At 40.1% G+C, this 24,511-nt stretch overlaps 1 long non-coding RNA gene across 1 annotated transcript; it reads left to right on the top strand.

Annotated features, from left to right (window-relative positions):
• The first annotated feature begins 1,294 nt into the window (after window positions 1–1,294).
• LOC135678970 (uncharacterized) lies at window positions 1,295–11,623 on the top strand. The gene is made up of 3 exons (XR_010515129.1): window positions 1,295–3,177; window positions 5,259–9,239; window positions 11,321–11,623. It is a non-coding gene; the product is annotated as an uncharacterized LOC135678970 (long non-coding RNA).
• Window positions 11,624–24,511: the final 12,888 nt, after the last annotated feature.

Here is a 24,511-nt window from a genome sequence, read left to right on the forward strand (position 1 = left end):
ATGTCTTAATTTCATAGTTTGTATGTAATTAGGGTTAGGATTAAGGGTTCATCCTATAACCCGGTTAGGGGCCAATTGAGCCCGAGTTTGGACTAGTTTGGGCCAAGTTTGGAGCCCAACCAGTGAGCTGAAATAGTCCAGGCGGTGGCACCGCTGGACTAGGCAATGACACCACCCAGAACCCGAGAGTTCCGGTGGTGGCACCGCTAGTACACTACCGGACTGGGCGGTGGCACCGCCCAAAACTCGAGAGTTCCGGCGATGGCACCGCTAGTACACTATTGCAGTGGGCGGTGGCACTACCTAGAAACTGAGAGGTTTGGCGGTGGCACCGCTAGTACACTGTCAGTGTCAGACACTAACAGGCGATGGCACCGCCACTGACAGGCGGTTACACCGCCAGCACCAAGAACCCAAAAGTAATTGAAATTTGGAGCCTAAATTTGAATCCTCTTGGGGCCTATAAATAGCTTAAGTGTTCACATCCGTCTTTCTCTTTGAAAAATCTATAAGAGTGTGAACCATTTGTAAAAAGATTGTAAGAGGGGTATTTGGTCCTTCCCCTTCAAAGTGATTTGCTAGTGGAAGTTGAGAGCCTTATCGAAGAAGGCTTCGTAAGTGGATGTAGGTCATTTGACCGAACCACTTTACATTGTGGTGTTCATTGAATGTGTGAGTATTTAATTTTCTGAACTACTTATCTTCTTAGCAGCAAACTGTTTGGTTTTCTTCTCCCTACTCTTGACTTCCTTTACTCGAGCTATTTTAGCTAAGTCATACTTCATCAAATCGAAATCTCTACACATTTACAAATTCGATTTCAAACTTACGAGTTTTAATCCGCTGCACTAATTCACCCCCCCCCCCCCTCTCTTAGTGCCGCTCCAATCCTAACAATTGGTATCAGAACAAGGCTCACTCTCATATTTGGTTTAATACCCAAGAGAGATAGCTTACTTCGGCATGCACGAGGGTCACTCTATTACACGTCCGCCTACGTTTAATGGGTCGGATTACACGTATTGGAAGACTCGTATGAGGATTTTCTTTATTTCCATGGATTTTGAGCTTTGGAATATTGTCAAAAATGGATTTAAAAAATCTTCTCTTCCGATGAGCGAATGGGATGAATCGGAGAAGAAGGTTTTTGCTTTAAACGCAAAGGCTATAAATGCCTTGTTTTGTGCACTTAACAAAAATGAATTTAATCGCGTTTCGATTTACGATTCGACTTTTGATATTTGGAGAACTCTTGAGGTCACTCATGAAGACACTAGCCGAGTGAAAGAGTCTAAAATCAACATTCTTGTGCATTCTTACTGTAATATCCCTCGCTTTTAAAAATTATTAATAAAGATTTATATGTAAATTGGAGGACCTATATGTAAATATAGAAATTACAAGGACTAAACTGCTAAGTTGCAAAAAAAAGAAAAAAAAAGGGGAAAACCGAAAATTCGGTATTATCCCACCGCCTCCCACGCACTCTGTTTCTTCCAGAAACAGAGAGAGCGGTGGGGCGTGAGGAGAAGAAGGAGAGTGGTAGAAGAAGAGAGGAAGAAGAGGGAGAAGAGAAGAAGAAGAAGAAGAAGAAGAAGAAGAGGGAAAAGAAGAGAGGAGGAAGAAGAGGGAGTAGAGAAGAAGAAGAAGGAGAAGAAGAAGAAGAGGAGATGGCTGCAGCGAGGGCTGCAGCGAGAAGCTGTGGGGCGTGGGGAGAAGAAGAGAGGAAGAAGAGGGAGAAGAGAAGAAGACGACGAAGAAGAAGAGAAGAGGATAGCTGCGGCAAGGCTGCAGCGACGAGGTGTGTGGCGTTGGGGAGGAAAAGGGAAGAGGAGAAGAAGAGAAGGAGAAGAAGAGGGAAAAGAGAGGGAAGAGGGAGAGGAGCGAGAGGTGGCAGCAGCTAGGGCTGCAGCACCTCTGTTTCCTGCAGGTGGAAACAGAGGAGACGTGTGGGGTGTCGGGTAGGAGAAGAGGAGAAGAAGAAGAAGAGGAAGAGAAGAGGAAGAGGAAGTAGGAGAAGAGGTTGTGATACCTCTGTTTCCTGCAGAGGAAACAGAGGAGAGGGTGTGTGTGACGCTGGGGAGGAGGAGGGAAGAAGAAGAGGAGAAGAAGAAGAGAAGGGAAAGGAGGAGCTGCGGCTGCGGCGGTGGAATCTGCAGCTGGAAGAGAAGGAGAGGAAGAGATGGTGAGGAAGAAGAGAAGAAGTGGAAGCGGGTGAAGAGGCGGCACCTCTGTTTCCTGCAGGAGGAAACAGAGGAAAGGAGGTGCTGTTCGTCGGGGAGAAGAAGGGGAGGAAGGAGAAGAAGAGAAGAAGAAGAAAGTAAGGAGAAGGAAGAGGAGAAGGGAAGAAAGTAGCTGCGGCTGCGGTTGTGGCAGCTGCAGCTGTGGCAGGGAAAGAGGAAGAGGAAGGAAGAAGGGAAGGAGAGGAAGATGAGAAGGGGAAGGAGGGGCTGCAGCTGCGGCGATGGCAGCTGCAGCTGGAAGAGAAGAGGAAGAGAAAGGAAGAAGAGAAGGGGCTGCGGCTGCGGCGATGGCAGCTGCAGTTGGAAGAGAAGAAGGAGAGGAAGATGAGCAGGGGAGGAAGAAAAGGCTGTGGCCGTGGCTGAGGCTGCGACTGCAGCATGCAGCTGGGAAAGAAGAGAAGGAAAGGAAGAAGAAGAGAAAGGAAGAAGGGAAGGAGAGGAAGAAGAGAAGGGGCTACGGCTGCGGCGATGGCAGCTGCAGTTGGAAGAGAAGAAGGAGAGGAAGATGAGCAGGGGAGGAAGAATAGGCTGCGAGTGTGGTGGCTGCGGCCGTGGCTGCGACTCCGGCTGCGGCTGCAACGTTGGCTGCGGTAGCTGCGGCAGCGGTGGTGGCTGCAGTAGCTGCAGTAGCTGCTTTTGGGAAAGAGAAAGACTAGGAACGAGAGAAGGGAGGAAGGAAGGTAGTGCGGTCGTGGCTGCGATTGTGGCAGCGGCAGCGACGACGGCTGTGGCAGCTGCGTTTGGGAAAGAAAAAAAAGAAGGAATGAGAGTAAGAGAGAGCAGGTGACTGTGCCTCGATGTTCGACACGTGATGTAGTTGTGAAGAAAGGAAGAAAACGGGAGCACAAAACGAAACAGAGATAGGACACGGAGAAAAAGTAGAAGGATTTGGGCTGGCACCTTCTTTGGATCTTCGGATCGAAATCTTTGAAAGGCAAGTTTTCTGATCCTTCCTATTGCAAGTTTTCTGATTCTTCCTATTGCAAGTTTCCCGCTTGTTTCAATCCTTTCTATTGCAAGTTCCCTGTTCGTTTCTCCTATAATTGCTCTGATATGCCTTATTGCAAGTTCCCTGATCGTTTTTCCTATAATTGCTCTTATATGTCTTATTGCAAGTATCCTGATCTTTCCCCACTATCATTTTTATCTCTACATTTGCTTTGAATATGAGGAACTTTGAATTGTTCTAGCCTTGCATTTGTTATATCTCCTGTTTACATGTAACGATTCGAATCTGTGCAACTTTTGAGATTCTGATCTTTTGATACCGAACTGCCTATAAGACTTTGTGGAAACTCTGATTTGTTCAAAACTGATTTCATTGGAAACTAGACTCGTAGACCTTTCTTTGATATATGGATTGAAAGATCTGAAATCCAAACACCTGCCCAGTTATCTGTTGAATCTGACATTATGAATTCTGCCAACAGAGATTTTGTTCTATGACTCTTGCTTACCAAATTATTTGTAACTCTCTCTGTTGGACAGTTCAATTCATATGAAGCCTGTCTTATCTGAAAGTATTATCCAATGATTATTTCTGAGTAAATTGGAGCACGATTGATAGTTTGAATCGTTTGTTCAATGTGCCTTCTGTATTCTGCCAGAAATCGAGCTTTGGTCGATTTCTCATATTCTGGTTTCATTCGTTTGGAAATTGATATCCTTTAGCCTTCTTATTCAATTGAGCTTTATATTACTACTTTGAATTCTTGTATGCTCTTGTCCTTAAAATTATTGCATTCTTGAAAACTGCTGTGTAACGTTTATGCTATATCGTATTGACTCATATAGGCACATGTATATCCTATTGTTCCGCATTTGCTTTCGATATGTGCCTATTCCAGTTTCATTTCCTTTGGACATTGAATTCATCAAATCTTCTTATTGAATTGAGTTATTTGTGATTGCTTGGATTCCATATGTGCCCTTGCTTTCAATTCCCTTCAAATCTGAATATACTTGTGAAAGATTATTTCTTACTTCGGATTGACTCGTAAAGGCACATGTACGTTTGTTGTTCCGCGTGTGCTTCCGATATATGCTACTTATTGTTGAAACTGTCCTTTTGTACTCTGGTGTGTGGGATTGTCCGGACCTTTGCCAGAAATGGTAAAGGGTATGCGCTATTTGCCCGCTTTGTGGGGTCCCGTTATGTGGGATATTTTGGACCTTTGCCAGAAATGGTAAAGGGTATGCGCTTGTTGCCCGCTTTGAGGGTATGTGATTAGAGCCTGCGATGCTCTGCCGGCCCCCTTTGACTTCACCTAGACGTGGGTGGATGGAGCTCCCAGACGTGGGAGACTTTTGTCAGGTGGTCATTCAGAAATGGATGAATCACATTCTGACTGAGATCCCACTACACCTTCTGTATGTTTGATATGATATCCAGAGCTTTGGTTATGTGTTTCTGTACATGCTTTGGATAAGATTGATATGTTTGCAACGTCAAAGACGACGTTTGAGCTTCTGTACGATATTTGTTTTCGATATGCTCTGAAATGCTTCATTCACTGATGATATGCTTCGAAATGTTCCATATGTCGTTGATATGCTCCGGAACATTTCATATGCCATTGATATGTCCCAATTACTCTGTGCTCCATTTGCTATGAACTGATATGTTCTGAAATGTCCTATCTGCCATTGATATGTTCCAATTACTCTGTGCTCCATTTGCTACGAACTGATATGTTCTAAAATGTCCTATTTGCCATTGATATGTTCCAAGTACTCTGTGCTCCATTTGCTATGAACTGATATGTTCTGAAATGTCCTATCTGCCATTGATATGTTCCAATTACTCTATGCCCCATTCGTTATGGATCAAATATGTTTTTGAATGACATGATACGTATGATTTGGTATCTATTGAGATGGTATCCTTGAGAATTCTTGTATTCTGCCTTGCATTATGATACCTTACTCGTTTGAAACCGTTCCTTTTGTTCTGAATATGCTTTGTCACTTGCTGAGCCGTTTTTGGCTCACTCCGTTGTTATATAAATCTTTCAGGTCAGCTTGTCACTCTTCGAGATGTTTGATTTGGGCTGAGGCAGTGGATAGCTATTCAGAATAATGGGCAAGTCTGGTTGGTTATTACGATATTGTTGTATAAGTATGTCTTGTATGTAATGAAATGTTGTCGATGAACCGAAATGGATATACTGTGTCAAAGTGTTAGGAGATCTCTCTTATTTGGAATTTCAGAATGTTAAGTCTAATTTATGGTGATATGAACTTGTGGTGAATAGTTGGAGTTCTAATTGTATAATTTATTTAGCTTGTGGATTTATAAATGTTGTTCATGTTTGTCAAGTTGGCTTGGGTTGCCATAAATGTGAATTATCGAGTGATGTGATATATGATTATAAACTGCACAGGTTTTATGGATGTGAATATGAATAGAATGTTTTCAGTGTCCTCAAACGTTAGTTTGGATCCTGGATTGGTCTGTGACGAAAATTTTAAATATCATGGATATTTGAGGGGCGTGACAGAGGTGGTATCAGAGCATTGTTTGAGGATTACTGAAATATTTGATATGTTGACGTGCAAAATATATTGAGGTCTAATGAAACTATAGTGATTGGTGGAAATTTTCTTTGATGTATTTTAGGAATCTAGGATGACGATGACATTTAGTCCTCCTACTTCATCTGATTTTGATTAATTAAGTGGGATGAAAGGGGTAATCGGGGATATTGAATCAGAGTGGCGCAGCGGAAGCATGGTGGACCTAATTTCATTGGTGGTAGAAAAATGAATGATGCAAACAGAGAAGATATTTGATGTACAAAATTGTTTTGATGATCAAAAGATTTCTTTTGCCACCTTATATTGGAAGTAGAGGCTGATTATTATTGGCAACAATGAAAAGAATTTTTGGAGATCAGTGACAAGAATGATAAGGACAAGTTTACCAATAAGAATATGATTGGAAATGAATCAGAAAGTAATGACAAGAGGGTCAAGACATTTGGATTTGAAAAGGAAAGTCACCACCAAAGACTTAATCATGTGTGAATTACAAGTTAAATTATGAAACAAGTTTGTGTTTTCGGGTGATTGGAGTCTATTTTGCTTATAGAAAGTTGGATCATAAAATAAAAGTTTGCCCTTTGAACCAGAAGAAAGAGTCACTGCCTCCTAAATCATCAGCCCATGTAAGAGTGTATGCTATCACTAAATATGATTCTGAAACTTGAATTAGTGGTCAAAGGTATTATGCATGTTTATGAAAGAATGCAAATATTTGTTTGACCATGGGTCCCATCTATGATTTGATTCGGAATATTCTGCCTATCACTTGGGTATTCAACCTAGACCACTACATTATGTGCTATATGTAAATACGATCATTGGAGATTCTTTGATAACGAACTTGAATCTGGTCCTCTTGTCTGATTTTTGTTGGAGAACTTGAACTTTTGCTGATTTAGTTCTCCTAGAGATTTGGAGTTATGATATTATACTTGGTATGGATTGGCCATCTTCTTATCATACCAGTATGGATTGATATATAACAAATGATCACTTTTTGTATATTTGATCAGTCGATCTTTTACTTTGAGAGTATGGGACATGATTTATCTCCTTGCCTAATGTATCCAGGATGACTTGCTTGGATTACCTCCAAATGTGACTTTGCTTTTGATTTGGTCCTTGGGATAATCCCAATATCTAAGCCTCTCTACAGAAAGATATCATTTGAGTAAGGGGAATTGGAAAAGCAACTACAAGGATTGTTAAATGAGGATTTTATTTGGCTTAATATTTCATCATGGGGTGCTCCGGTGTTAGTTAAAAGAAATGTATGGAACATTGAGGCTTTGTAATGATTATAGACAGTTGAATTAGGTGACCATCAAAAACGAGTATTTTCTGAAGTATCGACTTGCTCGATTAATTACAGGGTACGCAAGTATTTTTAGAAATTGATTGAAGGTCGGGTTACCGTCTATTGAGGATCAAGGAGGAGAATATTTCGGTCACTCGTGGATAATTATGTAATTGTATTGTATTGATGAAACTATTTAAGAGTAGGAGGAGGAAATAAAGATATCATAATCCTCATCTTTTCATCGATTGAGCTATGATCAATTTAGAGGACTAAATTTTCTTTTAAGGGGGGGAGAGTGTAATATCCCTCGCTTTTAAAAATTATTAATAAAGATTTATATGTAAATTGGAGGACCTATATGTAAATATAGAAATTACAAGGACTAAACTGCTAAGTTGCAAAAAAAAGAAAAAAAAAGGGGAAAACCGAAAATTCGGTATTATCCCACCGCCTCCCACGCACTCTGTTTCTTCCAGAAACAGAGAGAGCGGTGGGGCGTGAGGAGAAGAAGGAGAGTGGTAGAAGAAGAGAGGAAGAAGAGGGAGAAGAGAAGAAGAAGAAGAAGAAGAAGAAGAAGAGGGAAAAGAAGAGAGGAGGAAGAAGAGGGAGTAGAGAAGAAGAAGAAGGAGAAGAAGAAGAAGAGGAGATGGCTGCAGCGAGGGCTGCAGCGAGAAGCTGTGGGGCGTGGGGAGAAGAAGAGAGGAAGAAGAGGGAGAAGAGAAGAAGACGACGAAGAAGAAGAGAAGAGGATAGCTGCGGCAAGGCTGCAGCGACGAGGTGTGTGGCGTTGGGGAGGAAAAGGGAAGAGGAGAAGAAGAGAAGGAGAAGAAGAGGGAAAAGAGAGGGAAGAGGGAGAGGAGCGAGAGGTGGCAGCAGCTAGGGCTGCAGCACCTCTGTTTCCTGCAGGTGGAAACAGAGGAGACGTGTGGGGTGTCGGGTAGGAGAAGAGGAGAAGAAGAAGAAGAGGAAGAGAAGAGGAAGAGGAAGTAGGAGAAGAGGTTGTGATACCTCTGTTTCCTGCAGAGGAAACAGAGGAGAGGGTGTGTGTGACGCTGGGGAGGAGGAGGGAAGAAGAAGAGGAGAAGAAGAAGAGAAGGGAAAGGAGGAGCTGCGGCTGCGGCGGTGGAATCTGCAGCTGGAAGAGAAGGAGAGGAAGAGATGGTGAGGAAGAAGAGAAGAAGTGGAAGCGGGTGAAGAGGCGGCACCTCTGTTTCCTGCAGGAGGAAACAGAGGAAAGGAGGTGCTGTTCGTCGGGGAGAAGAAGGGGAGGAAGGAGAAGAAGAGAAGAAGAAGAAAGTAAGGAGAAGGAAGAGGAGAAGGGAAGAAAGTAGCTGCGGCTGCGGTTGTGGCAGCTGCAGCTGTGGCAGGGAAAGAGGAAGAGGAAGGAAGAAGGGAAGGAGAGGAAGATGAGAAGGGGAAGGAGGGGCTGCAGCTGCGGCGATGGCAGCTGCAGCTGGAAGAGAAGAGGAAGAGAAAGGAAGAAGAGAAGGGGCTGCGGCTGCGGCGATGGCAGCTGCAGTTGGAAGAGAAGAAGGAGAGGAAGATGAGCAGGGGAGGAAGAAAAGGCTGTGGCCGTGGCTGAGGCTGCGACTGCAGCATGCAGCTGGGAAAGAAGAGAAGGAAAGGAAGAAGAAGAGAAAGGAAGAAGGGAAGGAGAGGAAGAAGAGAAGGGGCTACGGCTGCGGCGATGGCAGCTGCAGTTGGAAGAGAAGAAGGAGAGGAAGATGAGCAGGGGAGGAAGAATAGGCTGCGAGTGTGGTGGCTGCGGCCGTGGCTGCGACTCCGGCTGCGGCTGCAACGTTGGCTGCGGTAGCTGCGGCAGCGGTGGTGGCTGCAGTAGCTGCAGTAGCTGCTTTTGGGAAAGAGAAAGACTAGGAACGAGAGAAGGGAGGAAGGAAGGTAGTGCGGTCGTGGCTGCGATTGTGGCAGCGGCAGCGACGACGGCTGTGGCAGCTGCGTTTGGGAAAGAAAAAAAAGAAGGAATGAGAGTAAGAGAGAGCAGGTGACTGTGCCTCGATGTTCGACACGTGATGTAGTTGTGAAGAAAGGAAGAAAACGGGAGCACAAAACGAAACAGAGATAGGACACGGAGAAAAAGTAGAAGGATTTGGGCTGGCACCTTCTTTGGATCTTCGGATCGAAATCTTTGAAAGGCAAGTTTTCTGATCCTTCCTATTGCAAGTTTTCTGATTCTTCCTATTGCAAGTTTCCCGCTTGTTTCAATCCTTTCTATTGCAAGTTCCCTGTTCGTTTCTCCTATAATTGCTCTGATATGCCTTATTGCAAGTTCCCTGATCGTTTTTCCTATAATTGCTCTTATATGTCTTATTGCAAGTATCCTGATCTTTCCCCACTATCATTTTTATCTCTACATTTGCTTTGAATATGAGGAACTTTGAATTGTTCTAGCCTTGCATTTGTTATATCTCCTGTTTACATGTAACGATTCGAATCTGTGCAACTTTTGAGATTCTGATCTTTTGATACCGAACTGCCTATAAGACTTTGTGGAAACTCTGATTTGTTCAAAACTGATTTCATTGGAAACTAGACTCGTAGACCTTTCTTTGATATATGGATTGAAAGATCTGAAATCCAAACACCTGCCCAGTTATCTGTTGAATCTGACATTATGAATTCTGCCAACAGAGATTTTGTTCTATGACTCTTGCTTACCAAATTATTTGTAACTCTCTCTGTTGGACAGTTCAATTCATATGAAGCCTGTCTTATCTGAAAGTATTATCCAATGATTATTTCTGAGTAAATTGGAGCACGATTGATAGTTTGAATCGTTTGTTCAATGTGCCTTCTGTATTCTGCCAGAAATCGAGCTTTGGTCGATTTCTCATATTCTGGTTTCATTCGTTTGGAAATTGATATCCTTTAGCCTTCTTATTCAATTGAGCTTTATATTACTACTTTGAATTCTTGTATGCTCTTGTCCTTAAAATTATTGCATTCTTGAAAACTGCTGTGTAACGTTTATGCTATATCGTATTGACTCATATAGGCACATGTATATCCTATTGTTCCGCATTTGCTTTCGATATGTGCCTATTCCAGTTTCATTTCCTTTGGACATTGAATTCATCAAATCTTCTTATTGAATTGAGTTATTTGTGATTGCTTGGATTCCATATGTGCCCTTGCTTTCAATTCCCTTCAAATCTGAATATACTTGTGAAAGATTATTTCTTACTTCGGATTGACTCGTAAAGGCACATGTACGTTTGTTGTTCCGCGTGTGCTTCCGATATATGCTACTTATTGTTGAAACTGTCCTTTTGTACTCTGGTGTGTGGGATTGTCCGGACCTTTGCCAGAAATGGTAAAGGGTATGCGCTATTTGCCCGCTTTGTGGGGTCCCGTTATGTGGGATATTTTGGACCTTTGCCAGAAATGGTAAAGGGTATGCGCTTGTTGCCCGCTTTGAGGGTATGTGATTAGAGCCTGCGATGCTCTGCCGGCCCCCTTTGACTTCACCTAGACGTGGGTGGATGGAGCTCCCAGACGTGGGAGACTTTTGTCAGGTGGTCATTCAGAAATGGATGAATCACATTCTGACTGAGATCCCACTACACCTTCTGTATGTTTGATATGATATCCAGAGCTTTGGTTATGTGTTTCTGTACATGCTTTGGATAAGATTGATATGTTTGCAACGTCAAAGACGACGTTTGAGCTTCTGTACGATATTTGTTTTCGATATGCTCTGAAATGCTTCATTCACTGATGATATGCTTCGAAATGTTCCATATGTCGTTGATATGCTCCGGAACATTTCATATGCCATTGATATGTCCCAATTACTCTGTGCTCCATTTGCTATGAACTGATATGTTCTGAAATGTCCTATCTGCCATTGATATGTTCCAATTACTCTGTGCTCCATTTGCTACGAACTGATATGTTCTAAAATGTCCTATTTGCCATTGATATGTTCCAAGTACTCTGTGCTCCATTTGCTATGAACTGATATGTTCTGAAATGTCCTATCTGCCATTGATATGTTCCAATTACTCTATGCCCCATTCGTTATGGATCAAATATGTTTTTGAATGACATGATACGTATGATTTGGTATCTATTGAGATGGTATCCTTGAGAATTCTTGTATTCTGCCTTGCATTATGATACCTTACTCGTTTGAAACCGTTCCTTTTGTTCTGAATATGCTTTGTCACTTGCTGAGCCGTTTTTGGCTCACTCCGTTGTTATATAAATCTTTCAGGTCAGCTTGTCACTCTTCGAGATGTTTGATTTGGGCTGAGGCAGTGGATAGCTATTCAGAATAATGGGCAAGTCTGGTTGGTTATTACGATATTGTTGTATAAGTATGTCTTGTATGTAATGAAATGTTGTCGATGAACCGAAATGGATATACTGTGTCAAAGTGTTAGGAGATCTCTCTTATTTGGAATTTCAGAATGTTAAGTCTAATTTATGGTGATATGAACTTGTGGTGAATAGTTGGAGTTCTAATTGTATAATTTATTTAGCTTGTGGATTTATAAATGTTGTTCATGTTTGTCAAGTTGGCTTGGGTTGCCATAAATGTGAATTATCGAGTGATGTGATATATGATTATAAACTGCACAGGTTTTATGGATGTGAATATGAATAGAATGTTTTCAGTGTCCTCAAACGTTAGTTTGGATCCTGGATTGGTCTGTGACGAAAATTTTAAATATCATGGATATTTGAGGGGCGTGACACTTACAAACTTTTCCGGATGAAACCAAGTGAGTCCATCGGAGACATGTACACCCGTTTCACGGATGTCATCAATGGACTCAAAGCTCTTGGTAAAGGTTTTTCTAACTTTGAACTAGTAACTAAATTTTTAAGATCACTTCCAAAGAATTGTGATCCAAAAGTTACGACCATTCAAGAGGCCAATGACCTTAAAACATTTCCTCTCGAAGAACTTATTGGGTCTCTTATGACCTACGAAATGACGTGCCATGCTCATGAAGAGCTTGAGAACCCCCTTCCAAAGAACAGGAAGGATATGACACTTAGAACACAAGAAGACCACTTAAAAGGAACATCGAGTGATGAGGACAATGACGATGACATTGCACTTTTAACTCAAAATTTTAAAAAAATTATAAGAAAGGACAAATTTGAAAATAATACCAAAAACAAACTTGAACATAAAAAGGACCAAGTAATATACTACGAATGCAAGAAGTTGGGGCACTTAAAAAATGAATGCCCCTAAGCCAAGAAGAAGCAACTGAAGAAGAAGAAAGCTTTAAAAGCGACTTCGGATGATTCAAGTGATTCCGAAAGTGAAAGAGCTAGCAACAAAGAGGAGGCAAACTTCATGCTAATGGCTTTAGGAGGAGAGGTATGTGATTTAATTAATGAAAATTTATCTTTCGATGAACTTTCTATCGCTTTTCACGAATTATTTGATGAGTGTAGAACTATTAGTAAGAAGTTCAATCTATTAAAGAAAGAGTATGCCTTACTACAAAATAAGCTTGATAGTCTTCAAACTCCTCCATGCTCTAAGTGTGAAAACTTAGAAGCAATAAAAAATGAGAATTTGCTACTTAAAGAGACCTTAAACAAGTTTAAGGTCGGTAGCAAAGGCTTGGACATGATCCTTGCAAACAAGGGTCACGTCGCAAATAGAAGTGGAATTGGTTTTGTGAGAGGATCTCACCAAAATTCTACCACCTTCAATAAAGGACCCACATTATATGTTTCACCTCATTTGAAATGCAACTTTTGTTATAAATCCAGACATCTTGTTTACAAATGTCCATTTAAGAAAATTAGTCCACATAAGTTGATATGGGTTCCTAAAGGAACTATAAATAATTCAATGATGAATGACAAAATTAGTAGATCAATTTTTGAGGCACCCAAAATCAAATGAGTACCTAAAAACCATCATTTTTTATAGACAAACTCACAAGATAGGAGCAAGAGATGGTATCTTGATAGTGGATGCTCAAGGCATATGACCGGAGATCCATCTCATTTCTTTATGCTCACTAGCAAAGAAGAAGGGTATGTCATCTTCGGAGACAACAACAAAGGTATAATCATTGGCAAGGGAACCATAGGTAACAAATTAAGTTTTTCAATTGATGATGTGTTGCTAGTTGATGGATTGAAACATAATCTCTTAAGCATTAGTCAATTATGTGATAAAGATTACAACGTTAGATTTGAATCTAATATATGCATTATTGAAAAACCAAACAATAACATATCAATGATTACCTTAAAACAAAATAATGTCTACACCATCAACCTTGATAAACTTAATAATGAAATGTGCTTTTCCATTTTAAATGATGATGCTTGGCTTTGACATAGGAGATTAGGCCATACAAGTATGAAACTAATATCTAAGATATCATCTAGAGAGTTAGTACGAGGGATTCTCAATATAAAGTTTGTTAAGGACAAAGTGTGCGATGCTTGTCAACTAGGAAAACAAATAAAAACTAGTTTCTAACTAAAAAATCAAATTAGCACCACTAGACCATTGCAATTGATCCATTTGGACTTATTTGGACCAATTGACATAACGAGTCTAGGAGGAAGCAAATATGTCTTCGTAATTGTAGATGACTATAGTAGATACACTTGGACCTATTTTTTGGCTCACAAAAGTGATTATTTCAAATGTTTCTCTAAATTTTGTAAACTTACTCAAAATAAAAAAGGCTTCATGATTTCATCAATTCGGAGTGATTATGGTGGTGAATTTCAAAATTGTGACTTCCAAAGTTTTTATGAATCCAATGGATATAATCACAACTTCTCCACTTTGAGAAATCCTCAATAAAAAGGGGTAGTTGAAAACAAAAATAGAAATTTATAAGAAATGACAAAAAATCATGTTAAATGAATATAGTCTACCTAAGTATTTTTGGGCCGAAGCCGTTAATACGGCTTGCTATGTTATGAATAGGGTTTTAATAAGACCATCTCTATCAAAAACTCCCTATGAATTATAGAATAACAAAAAACCAAATATTTCTTATTTTAAAGTTTTCGGTTGTAAATGCTTTATTTTGAATGAAAAGGATGCCTTAGGAAAAATTGATGCTGAATCCGATGAAGGCATCTTTCTTGGTTACTCTTCCGTTTCTAAGGCTTTTCGTGTTTTTAACAAAAGTACCTTAGTTATAAAATAGTCTATTCATGTAGTTTTTAATGAAATTTCTGAGTTAAAGAAAAATGATTTTGATGATGTTCTTGGTTTTGATAATTTGAATTTAAATGAACCCCCTCCTTAAAATAGTAACTTGGATGTATCTTCTTCCGAAATTTTCTTACCCAAGGAATGAAAGTATATAGATGCTCATCCAAAGGAGCTAATTATAGGAGATATATCAAAAGGGGTTCAAACTCGTTCTTCCTTCAAGAATTTTTATGCTAACACCGCCTTCCTTTCTCAAATTGAACCTAAATGTATTGACGAAGTCTTGAAAGATGATTCATGGGTTATTGTAATGCAAGAGGATTTGAACCAATTTGAGAGGAATGAGGTATAGAAGCTTGTTCCTAGGCCTAGTGATTATCTAGTCATTGGTACTAAATGGGTCTTTAAAAACAAGCAAGATGAATATGGTATCGTGATTAGAAACAAAGCTAGACTAGTGGCCAAAGGTTTCAACCAAGAAGAATGTATCGACTACGAAGAGACCTTCGCTCCTGTGGCTAGATTAGAAGTCATTAGGATGCTCCTTGCCTATGCTAGTAGTAATAATTTTAAACTATTTCAAATGGATGTCAAAAGTACTTTCTTGAATGATTTTATTTCCGAAGAAGTGTATATTGAACAACCTCCCGGATTTGAAAATTCTCTTCTTCCTAATTATGTATTTAAATTTGTTGAATCTCGGATTTTGATGATGAAGTCAATTGTATTTGTTATCTAATCTATGTGTTGAGATAAGTGTGCAGGATTAACTACGATAAGAGTAAGACAAGCAGCAGGTGTTGCGCCGGAGTCAAGATCATGATCACGTTGGGAGTTCGAGAGTTCGACGGAAGTTCGGACGGTCATCGGAGGTTCAGCGAGAACAGATCCGAGAAGTCCAGAAGCTTGCCAAGCGAAGCTCGTCGGAACTCGCCAAGTGGATCGTCGCAAAGTCCAGGAGTATGCCGGATGTCCGCAGAAGGATCACCGAGGGTTTATCGGATGATCGACGGAAGTTCGTCGGAAACTCGCCGGAAGAAGCGATTGACGCATCGGAGCAAAGCTGCAGAAGTTGTCTTAGAGTTAATCGTAGTTAGCATGATGATTAAGCTTGAAAATGGGAGGTGATCCCATTAGCTTAATCTTGGGGCAATTGGGCCCTGAAAAGATTCAAATTGGGCCGAATGGAGCGAACCATTCGGACCCTGATTGCACCAGGCGGTGCAACCGCCCCAGCCAGGAGGTGCAACCGCCAGGGCTGCGTCTCCCAGCTAGACTGGGCGGTGCAACCGCCCCAGCCAGGAGGTGCAACCGCCCAGAGCTCAGTCTTCGAGCTAGAATGGGCGGTGCAACCTCCTCTGTCAAGAGGTAGCACCGCCAGAGCTCAAGTTTCGAGCTCTGCCAGGCGATGCAACCACCGAGCTCAGTCTTCGAGCTCTAGCAGAGAGGTGCATCAGCCTGAGCTCAGTTTCGAGCTCTGCCAGGTGATGCAACCACCGAGCTCAGTCTTCGAGCTCTGGCAGAGAGGTGCATCAGCCTGAGCTCAGTTTCGAGCTCTGCCAGGTGATGCAACCACCGAGCTCAGACTTCGAGCTCTGCCAGGCGGTGCAACCACTGAGCTCAGTCTTCGAGCTCTGCCAGGTGGTGCAACCATCGAGCTCAGTCTTCGAGCTCTGGCAGAGAGGTGCAATCGCCTGAGCTCAGTCTTCGAGCTCTGCCAGGCGGTGCCACCTCTCCAGTCAAGAGGTGCAACCGCCTGATCCCAGAATTCTGGGATTTGATCGATTTGATCATTTTGAGCTCCAAATTTGAACTGGGTTGGGGCCTATAAATACCCCACCCATTCAGCACTGAATAGAAACAGATCCACACCGAATTCTTGATCTTTTCAGTGATTCTAAGAGCTCAAATTTGTGTAAAATCCTAAAGTTCTCCTCCTTCTGTTCTTCAAGTCTTGAGTTGTAAAGAGAGGAGAGAAAGGATCTGTAAAGGTTGTCTCCTGATCCTGTCAAAAGGAGAGAAACTGTAAAAGGGCAGTTAGACGTAAAATTACGTTTAGACGTAAAATTACATTTAGACGTAAAATTACGTTTAGACGTAAAACTGCGTTTAGACGCAAAATTGCGTTTAAACGTAAAGCTGCGTTTAGACGTAAAACTGTGTTTAGACGCAAAACTGCGTTTAGACGTAAAACTGCGTTTAGACGTAAAACTACATTTAGATGTAAAACTACGTTTAGACGTAAAACTGCGTTTAGACACAAAACTGCGTTTAGACGTAAAACTGCGTTTAGACGCAAACTGCTCTTAGACGCAAACTGCGCTTAGACGCAAACTGTGTTTAGAGGCAAACTGCGCTTAGACGCAAACTGCGCTTAGACGTAAACTGCACTGTGATTCTGCTTTTATATCGAAATCGTTTTTTATCGGATGAACGCAGCTTTCGTTTTTAAATTGCTGTAAGATTTCCGCTGCACTAATTCACCCCCCCCCTCTTAGTGCTCTCGATCCTAACAAAATTGACTAAGACTCTCTATGGCTTAAAACAAGCTCCTAGAGCTTGGTATGAAAGGCTTAGTTCCTTTCTTATTTTAAATAATTTTATAAAAGGCAAGGTTGATACTACATTGTTTATCAAATATTTTGAAAATAATTTTCTTATTGTTCAAATTTATGTTGACGATATTATTTTTGGTTCTTCGGATGAATCACTATGTGAATCATTTGTCAAATGTTTGAGTCATGAATTTTAAATGAGCCTAATGGGAGAATTAACCTTCTTTTTAGGATTTCAAATTAAACAACTTAGTAATGGTATATTTCTTAATCAATCTAAATATACAAATTGTTAAAACAATTTAACATGGATGGTTTAAAAGCTATAAACACTCCTATAAGTACTTCCACTAAGTTAGACATGGATGAAAGTGGTGAAAGCTTTGATGAAAACACATATAGGGGAATGATTGGTAGTTTACTTTACCTCGCCACAACTAGACCGGATATTATGTTTAGTGTAGGACTTTGTGCTAGGTTTCAAGCTAATCCTAAATTGTCTCATCTTAAAAGTGTTAAAAGAATCCTTAGATATCTTAAAGGAAATCCTAATTTAAGATTATGGTATCCAAAATCCGATAATTTTGATTTAATAGCTTATGCAGATGCCGATTTTGGCGGATGTAGGATAGATAGAAAAAACACATCTGGAATATGTCAATTTTTAGGACATACACTCTTTTTTTGGACTTCCAAGAAACAAAATTCGGTTACACTATCTACGATGGAAGCCAAATACATAGCTACAAGTGTATACTGTGCACAAGTTGTTTGGATGAAAAATACGTTGGAAGACTATGGAATTTACTTAAAGAACATTCCCATAAAATGTGATAATACAAGTGCTATTTGTCTAACCAAAAATCCAATTCAACACTCTAGAACTAAGCATATTGACATTAGGCATCACTTTATATGAGATCATATCAATATTAATAATGTCATTCTAAAATTTATTGATACAAAGCATCAATTAGCGGATATTTTCATAAAAGTCTTAAATGAAGATCAATTTGACTTTATTAGAAAGGAATTAGGCATGTTAAATTATCCTTGTGAATGAGCTTGATTGTATATATTTTTCGAAAATTTTTCATCATCTTTTCGGTTTTCGTGGATTTGACTTCTTTCTTATTATTGTAAACCTCTATGGTACCTTGACACGTGTTTGATATTATCCTAGTATATGATGTTAGATGTTTCTTTCCGAAATTTTATCAACATTTTGATGGCACCTTCATGTTATTTTGGATGATTTGATGTCTTCCTTGAATGATCGATCTTAATGCCAAGTTGAAGCTTTGTCAATTTTGTCACCTCCTTTTCAAGATTTTTTTCTTATGAGATGATTTTATGAATGGCTTCAATGATCACGAGTTTTATGCTTAAAACCTCATCTCCTTTTTGTTGATGACAAAAGGGGAGAAGAATATGCAAAAGATTGATGACTTGTGCAAAATATGAAATTTGCATGTTGTCTAATGCAATGAAAAATTGTCTTATATGTGTTTTATTCCTTAAAAATATCGTAAAACTTTTTTAGCACATCGCATATGAAAGTTTTTTAAATTGGCTGTCGTATCATGTTTATCATTTTTTATATATGATAAGCAATTATCTTATGATCATATGAAATCATGCCTTGCATTTATATCATGAGATCCATGTTGAAATTTTAAATTATTATTATTTCTTATCAAAATGATAATTGTCTTTTATCATTCGGCTTGAAAATAATTTTCATGCCTTGAAATTATGAGAAATACGAAGTTTCGTATTTGCTCATGCTTATTAAGAATAACGATAAGTTCGACGGATAGAACTTATCGGTTTAGGCTTGAATTCAAAGAGATTGAATTCAAGTGTTTTTATCTTCTCATAATATGGGATATAGATAGGGGGAGTTATGATTAACTCCATTATCAATTGAATGTCATCATAAAAAGGGGGGAGATTGATGAATCTCGGATTTTGATAATGAAGTCAATTGATGGGTTAATTGATCTAATCCATATTATTGAGTTAAGTGTGCAAGATTAACTACGATATCTTGAAGACATAAAGCAAGTTTACCGGAGTCAAGTTCGATGGGTGTTCGAGAGTCCACCGTGTTAGGATCGAGAGCACTAAGAGGGGGGGGGGTGAATTAGTGCAGCGGAAATCTTACAGCAATTTAAAAACGAAAGCTGCGTTCATCCGATAAAAAAACGATTTCGATATAAAAGCAGAATCACAGTGCAGTTTGCGTCTAAGCACAGTTTGCGTCTAAGCGCAGTTTGCCTCTAAACACAGTTTGCGTCTAAGCACAGTTTGCGTCTAAGCGCAGTTTGCGTCTAAACGCAGTTTTACGTCTAAACGCAGTTTTGCGTCTAAACGCAGTTTTACGTCTAAACGCAGTTTTACGTCTAAACGTAGTTTTACGTCTAAACGCAGTTTTACGTCTAAACGCAGTTTTGCTTCTAAACGCAGTTTTACGTCTAAACGCAGCTTTACGTCTAAACGCAGTTTTGCGTCTAAACGCAGTTTTACGTCTAAACGTAATTTTACGTCTAAATGTAGTTTTGCGTCTAAAAGCAGTTTTGAACCTTGAAAAGCGTTTTACGTAGAAAGCAATTTGCAGTTATAAATGGAATCCGAATGTAAGCGTAAGCTGCAATGTGAAGATCGTACGAAAACACGATTTACGTTTGAATGCAGATTCTGAAAGATCAGAGCTTAGAAACTTGTTCGTAAAGGCGCAGAGGGCAGTAGCAATGTAGGAGGTTTGCAGTAATGATAAAGTGCTCAAAGTAAAAGCAAACCAGAGATTTAGAGTGGTTCGGTCAGTCTTGACCTACTCCACTTTTGGCTTCCTCCTCCGACGAGGTCACCGACGTCAACTAGCTGCCTTCCTTCAATGGGCGAAGGCTAACTGCCCTTTTACAGTTTCTCTCCTTTTGACAGGCTCAGGAGACAACCTTTACAGATCCTTTCTCTCCTCTCTTTACAACTCAAGACTTGAAGAACAGAAGGAGGAGAACTTTAGGATTTTACACAAATTTGAGCTCTTAGAATCACTGAAAAGATCAAGAATTCGGTGTGGATCTATTTCTTTTCAGTGCTGAATGGGTGGGGTATTTATAGACCCCAACCCAGTTCAAATTTGGAGCTCAAAACGATCAAATCGATCAAATCCCAGAATTCTGGGATCAGGCGGTTGCACCTCTTGACTGGAGAGGTGGCATCGCCTGGCAGAGCTCGAAGACTGAGCTCAGGCGATTGCACCTCTCTGCCAGAGCTCGAAGACTGAGCTCGATGGTTGCACCGCCTGGCAGAGCTCGAAGACTGAGCTCAGTGGTTGCACCGCCTGGCAGAGCTCGAAGTCTGAGCTCGGTGGTTGCATCACCTGGCAGAGCTCGAAACTGAGCTCAGGCTGATGCACCTCTCTGCCAGAGCTCGAAGACTGAGCTCGGTGGTTGCATCACCTAGCAGAGCTCGAAACTGAGCTCAAGCTGATGCACCTCTCTGCCAGAGCTCGAAGACTGAGCTCGGTGGTTGCATCACCTGGCAGAGCTCGAAACTTGAGCTCTGGCGGTGCTACCTCTTGACAGAGGAGGTTGCACCGCCCAGTCTAGCTCGAAGACTGAGATCTAGGCGGTTGCACCTCCTGGCTGGGGCGGTTGCACCGCCCATTCTAGCTGGGAGACGCAGCCCTGGCGGTTGCACCTCCTGGCTGGGGCGGTTGCACCGCCCAGTCTAGCTGGGAGACGCAGCCCTGGCGGTTGCATCTCCTGGCTGGGGCGGTTGCACCGCCTGGTGCCATCAGGGTCCGAATGGTTCGCTCCATTCGGCCCAATTTGAATCTTTTCAGGGGCCCAATTGCCCCAAGATTAAGCTAATGGGATCACCTCCCATTTTCAAGCTTAATCATCGTGCTAACTACGATTAACTCTAAGACAACTTCTGCAGCTTTGCTCCGATGCGTCAATCGCTTCTTCCGGCGAGTTTCCGGCGAACTTCCGTCGATCATCCGATAAACCCTCGGTGATCCTTCTACGGACATCCGGCATACTCCTGGACTTTGCGACGATCCACTTGGCGAGTTCCGACGAGCTTCGCTTGGCAAGCTTCTGGACTTCTCGGATCTGTTCTCGCTGAACCTCCGACGACCGTCCGAACTTCCGTCGAACTCTCGAACTCCCAACGTGATCATGATCTTGACTCCGGCACAACACCTGCTGCTTGTCTTACTCTTAACGTAGTTAATCCTGCACACTTATCTCAACACATAGATTAGATAACAAATGACAATTGACTTCATCATCAAAATCCGAGATTCAACAATCTCCCCCTTTTTGATGATGACAATCAATTGATAATGGAGTTATCCTTAACTCCCCCTATCTATATGCCATAGTTGAGATAAGTCAACCTTGAATTCAGGACCTAAGAATTCAAGTGATGTATTGATAAGTTAGATCAGTTAAACTTATCAATGCTCCCATCATGATACCCATCATGATGTATCTCTTCAAGAATGATGTCAAGGCATGACATACATCATCAAGTTTGTATGATAGTGTTTGTAACTATTCATCATGTAATCATATAACGCTGCGAAGGATTATTACATGATGCACACATTTGAGATTTTCTTGCAAGTTTGCATTTACTTCACAAGATAGAATATCAAATCAAGACATGATGCAAACATGTTCACATATCTCTTGGTGATGCAAGGATGGCATAACTATAACATTGTTTATAGCATCACTCAAGTAGTTTATAGCATCACTCAAGTATTTGCAACTATGACATAGACATGATTATGGCAGTTCAGCTATGACATAGTGTTTATCAATTCATATGTTTCTCCCCCTTTGTCATCAACAAAAAGCATGATAGCATTATTAAGCACATAAAGGAAGTCATATAATACTTTGAATATCTCTTTATTGTTTGTTGCTTGAAGGAGGAAAGTCATTTTTCAAAAAGTTTTCATAGCATTCAAACCGAAAAATGAACTTCTTACATGCATTTGGTTAAAAATATTTGTCACATAATTTGTAACATGTTATTTGATCAAGCGATGTCAAGGCATGTAATAGTAATACCATCCGAAAAATAATTTTAACTATTCATCATGTATTCGGACACATCAACATTCCTAATTCTCTTCTTATGTAATCAAATTGTTCTTCACATAGGGGTTTTGTAAAGATATCAGCTAGTTGATGTTTGGTATCAATAAACTCTATGGTTACATCATGATTAGTGACATGATCTCGTATAAAGTGATGTCTAATATCAATGTGTTTTGTTCTTGAGTGTTGTATAGGATTTTTAGTTAAGCATATTACACTCGTGTTATCACATTTAATGGGAATATCTTTAAGATTCACTTTGTAATCTTCTAAAGTGTTTTTCATCCATACAACTTGTGCACAGCATGCACTTGCTGCAATGTATTCAGCTTTGGTTGTTGATAGAGCAACCGAGTTTTGTTTCTTAGATAACCAGGATACAAGGGCATGTCCTAAAAATTGACATGATCCTGATGTGCTTTTTCTATCTAGTCTATAGCCAGCGAAGTCCGCATCAGCATAAGCTGTTAATTCAAAATTTTCTGATTTTGGGTACCATAATCCTAGATTGGTAGTTCCATTAAGATATCTGAGTATTCTTTTGACTGCTTTGAGATGAGATATCTTAGGGTCTGATTGAAATCTAGCACAAAGTCCTACACTGAACATGATGTCTGGTCTGGTGGCAGTGAGGCAAAGTAAACTTCCTATCATACCTCTATAGGATTTTTGATCGAAGCTTTCTCCATTCTCATCAATTTCTAACTTAGTGGAGGTGCTCATAGGAGTGTCAATGACTTTTGAATTATTCATTTTGAACTTCTTTAGCAAACTCACAGCATATTTGGTTTGACTAATAAAGATGCCATTGCTTAGTTGTTTGATTTGTAGGCCTAAGAAGAATGTTAACTCTCCCATTAGACTCATTTCGAATTCACGACTCATAGTTTTCGCAAAGGATTCACAAAGAGATTCATTCGTAGAACCAAAGATAATATCATCAACATAAATTTGAACAATGAGAAAATTGTTTTCAAGGTTCTTGATGAATAATGTAGTATCAACCTTGCCTTTTATGAAATTATTTTCAATAAGAAAAGAACTAAGTCTCTCATACCAAGCCCTAGGAGCTTGTTTTAAACCATAGAGAGCTTTAGTTAATCTAAACACATGATTAGGGAGACTATTATTTTCAAATCCAGGAGGTTGTTCAACATAAACTTCTTCGGAAATAAAGCCATTAAGAAAGGCGCTTTTAACATCCATTTGAAACAACTTAAAATTTTTACTGCTAGCGTAGGCAAGGAGCATCCTTATGGCTTCCAATCGTGCCACAAGAGCGAAGGTTTCTTCGTAATCGATACCTTCTTCTTGGTTGAAACCTTTGGCCACTAATCTAGCCTTGTTTCTAACCACGATACCATTTTCATTTTGCTTGTTTCTGAAGACCCATTTAGTACCAATAACTAGATGGTCATTTGGCCTAGGAACAAGCTTCCACACTTCATTTCTCTCAAATTGATTTAATTCATCTTGCATTGCGATAATCCATGAATCATCTTTCATGGCTTCATCAACGCATTTGGGTTCAATTTGGGAGAGAAAGGCGGTATTTGCACAAAAGGTTTTAAGAGAAGATCGTGTTTGAACTCCCTTTGATGTGTCTCCTAAGATTAGCTCCTTAGGATGAGCATCTACATACTTCCAATCCTTGGGTAAGGAAATCTGAGAAGTGGATGCATCCAAGTTGCTAGTTGGAGACGGGGTCTCGTTTAGATTTAAAGAATCAAAATTAACATCATCGTCAAGATCATTTTTCGTGATTTCAGAAGTCTCATTGAAAACAACATGAATGGATTCTTCAATAATTAGAGTTCCTTTATTAAAGATACGAAAGGCTTTAGAAACTGTAGAATAACCAAGAAAGATTCCTTCATCGGATTTAGCATCAAATTTTCCTAAGTTGTCTTTTTCATTCAAGATAAAACATTTACACCCAAAGACTTTGAAATATGAAACGTTGGGTTTTTTATTATTCCATAACTCATAGGGAGTTTTGGTTAGTAGAGGTCTCACTAGAACTCTATTTAAGATATAGCATGCAGTATTTACGGCTTCGGGCCAAAAATATTTGGGTAGGTTATGTTCATTCAACATGGTTCTTGCCATTTCTTGTAAATTTTGATTTTTTCTTTCTACAACTCCATTTTGTTGAGGGTTTCTAGGAGTAGAGAAATTATGGTTGTATCCATTGAGTTCACAAAATTCTTGGAAATCATGGTTTTGAAATTCACCACCATGATCACTCCTAATTGACGAAATCATAGAACCTTTCTCATTCTGAACGAGTTTGCAAAACTTGGTAAAAGATCTAAGGCATTCACTTTTCTGTTTTAAAAAGTAAGTCCATGAGTATCTGCTATAGTCATCTATGATGATGAAAGCGTATTTGCTACCTCCTAGGCTTGATGTGGAGATGGGTCCGAACAAGTCCATATGGATCAATTGTAAGGGCCTAGAGGTGCTTACTTGATTTTTAGATTTGAAGCTACTCTTAATTTGTTTACCTAATTGGCAGGCATCACATACATTATCTTTGATGAACTTGATATGAGGAATTCCTCTTACAAGTT

This window comes from Musa acuminata, chromosome BXJ1-7 (assembly GCF_036884655.1).
Source record: "Musa acuminata AAA Group cultivar baxijiao chromosome BXJ1-7, Cavendish_Baxijiao_AAA, whole genome shotgun sequence".
Lineage (NCBI taxonomy): Eukaryota > Viridiplantae > Streptophyta > Magnoliopsida > Zingiberales > Musaceae > Musa > Musa acuminata.